This window comes from Monopterus albus, unplaced genomic scaffold (assembly GCF_001952655.1).
Source record: "Monopterus albus unplaced genomic scaffold, M_albus_1.0 scaffold200.1, whole genome shotgun sequence".
NCBI lineage: Eukaryota > Metazoa > Chordata > Actinopteri > Synbranchiformes > Synbranchidae > Monopterus > Monopterus albus.
In genome coordinates, this window is record NW_018128080.1 from 774,406 (window position 1) to 777,631 (window position 3,226).

Genomic DNA, 3,226 nt, shown 5'->3' on the forward strand with positions numbered 1-3,226 from the left:
CCAGACTTTTAATTTATAACAAAACTAGCTTTGGGAGATCATTTATATTAGGGCAGAACACGTTTTGAGTTCTGATGTGAATTAGAGACTCACCTGTAAAGTAAAGCCTCATGCGAGATACATGAATGTAAAACTGTTCATGTATCACTGTTATCTTAAATCAGTGATTGGTTGTTTTGTAATGTTTCAGTTCAGATACAACAGTGTACATTTCTTCGAAAATAGTGATCCTGAACAGATAAACGTTTGGCGTGTTTTTAAGATATTCCACTATAAGTTATTCTTGTTATGCTGGAATAGTGGATTCTCCAGGATTATCAGTAAGTGGATGAAGCAGATTTAGTTTTGTCTGAAAATATGCTACTGCTAGATTCAACCTGGCACTGCCAAAATGTTACATTAACATTCACCTGTTTGACGCAGATACTTCTTCTCTCCCTCTGGACCAAATTAGAACCCATTAGACCATAATGTTCACTGGATTTAATGATGTCAAGGTAACTGGTTGTTACCATTATTTGCAGATTTTACGGTGCCTTGCAGTTTCTCTTATTAAGGTGCAGAAACCACATGCTTTGCAATCCTGGGATCTAAAAGCATCAAGCTTCAAAGCCGTCTTTTTCTCTCTAGCTCTGATATTCATTTTCACAAGCTGAAGATTTCTCAGTCATCATTTCTAGTCAGTATTCAAGGGTTAAAACACTTGTCACCTCAGATATAAAAACGTTTTGGAGCTAATTGACTACAATATTGCAGATCTAAAGAGAAAATAACCCTGGATATGGTACATATCATAATGACACAGTCTTGGTATGCCAAACACCAACCAAACTGATTGTGTGTTATAATGCCCTAAACTTGGCATTTAGTTGTTTACCACAATGTAAATTAACTTACTGAGGAATGTTTTCTTTGTTTATTTCATGCCAGTTCTTAAGTGCCAAGTGTTGATATTCGGTTTCCATCTAACTTTGATCAATGTAGCTAGCATAATGTTTGCAGAAGAGTGCTGTTATTTCTTTTGTCATTTGAACATATTTTAATGGTGGTGTGTTTACAAGATTCTGGACTGACCATGATGAAGCACCAGTTGGTCAGTTGGACTTACTCACGTTTATTTATTTGTTACTGACTTTTTAATTGAGTGGCACCTCCTTGATAGCTCCCATCATATTCAGTTGATTTCCTACATTTTCTACCAGGAAGGTTTCTGTAAATGTGTTGTGTTGGGATAAGGTTACCCCTGAACCATTTGATCATGTTGTGCTGTCATGTTGCCTACCTGGAAAACAGTATTTTTTGTGGATCGCTCTGGCATTGTGAATTTTCAAGTTGCTTTTACAAGTTTGTGTAGAAGGAAGAGAAGGTTTTTTAAAAAGTGCTTTGTTTAATCTTTTCATTGTTCCACCATGTTTATTTTCTTTACTCAAAAGTGATGGTGGCTGTGTTACACTTTTCACTTTGACCATCATTATTAAAGTCTTGCTGGTGGCAATGCAAGCTGTTCAGTTTGTGTATGAGCTGTGATCTTTGTATCTAAGTTTCCTTGTTCTCAGCCTGATGTGACAGTGTGCTATGTGGATTTTGAGATGTCAAAACAAATCATTCTAAGCCATGTTTATTTTATTTTATCAGTTCATTTTTCCATAAAAGGTCCAGGATATTATGTTGAAATGCACACCAAACTAAAGAATCCCAACAGTTCACGGAAGCTATTTAAGAGTGTGCACAGCACATACAGTATGCTTGCAAAGAAACTTTTCTTTTATAATTGCCAGATTTTCTCAATTCAGAATTTTTATGCATTTCCATGTAGCTAGCAACTCATACATGTTTCAAGTATTTTGTTTATGTTGTCACCTAAAACTGACGCTTTTCCAGTGGTTAAATTCAGAAAGAAATGTGTTTGCCCTGTGATTGGATGCTGCCTTAAAGTGCTCGTTATCCACCCATTATCTATACTGCTTATTCCTGAATAGGGTTGTGGGGGAACTGGAGCCAATCCAAGCTGACACTGGGCAAAAGGCTGGGTACACCCTGAACAGGTCACCAGTCTATCACAGGGCTGACACTTAAGAAACAGACAACCACACACACACACACACACACACACACACACTCCTAAGCTTCATGTCTTTGGACTGTGGGAGGAAGCCAGAGTACCTGAAGAGAACCCACGCAGGCAGAGGGAGAACATGCAAACTCTGCACAGAAAGGCCCCGGATTGGCCAGGACTCAAACCTGGAACCTTCTTGCTGTGAGGAGTGCTCCTTGTAAATATTTCTATTAGAAAATACATGGAGAAGATTGGGTAACACTAAAACACTAACCAACCCCAGGTGATAGCATAAGTTATACACTGCTCAAAAAATAAAGGGAACACAAAAATAAGACATTCAACTATTTGTATTCCCTTTATTTTTTGAGCAGTATATTTATAAAAACACATGGTATCTTAACTTTGAAGAAACAAAAATACATTAATACAAAATAAAATCCATGCATTTTTTTAAAGTTGGTGATGACACTTTCGTGGCTAACATCACTAACTGTCACGTCTAAGCAGCTACACTACATTCATGTGCAATAACAGCATTCTAAAGAAGCTTAACTGCACACAAAATGCCCAGAAAAAGCAGACTTGGTGCTTTCTGTGCAGTTTTTCCACTTTGATACTATGGTCTGTATTGTTTCAAACTAGTTTTAAAAATCAGTGGCCACATATCAACCATTTCTGATAAGCCATTATTTTGTTTTATTTTTAAACTAATTAGCGTAGGCCTATTTTCTTGTGAATAGCATTTAGTAGTACCACCTGAAAGCTAATGCCCCATGTGACCCAAACGCAGCGTCGCTTTTCTGTCGGGCTCGTTCACGTGCGCGGATCTCGTAAATAGCGGTGTTTCTGACTGCACTGGAAGGCAACGCAAGTCCATCCTCTCCATGAGCAGTGTGGTCAGCGACGTTTCTCCTAGAAGACACACCAGTAAACTTTTCCGACTTTCTGAACTTTAGAACACCGACATGGACGCCCTCAGGTCCGCTGGAAGAGCTATTATCCGGAGCCCGAGTATGGCGAAACAGTTCTGGACTGCTGGCAGACACAGAAGTAAGAAATACTAGTTAGCTGCAGAGACAACTTTAGAAATATGGGGCTGACTTTTCCCTAGAGTTCTGCTAAACACTCAGTTACCAAAAACTATGGAAGCCCGTTTCCGCCAGTAGA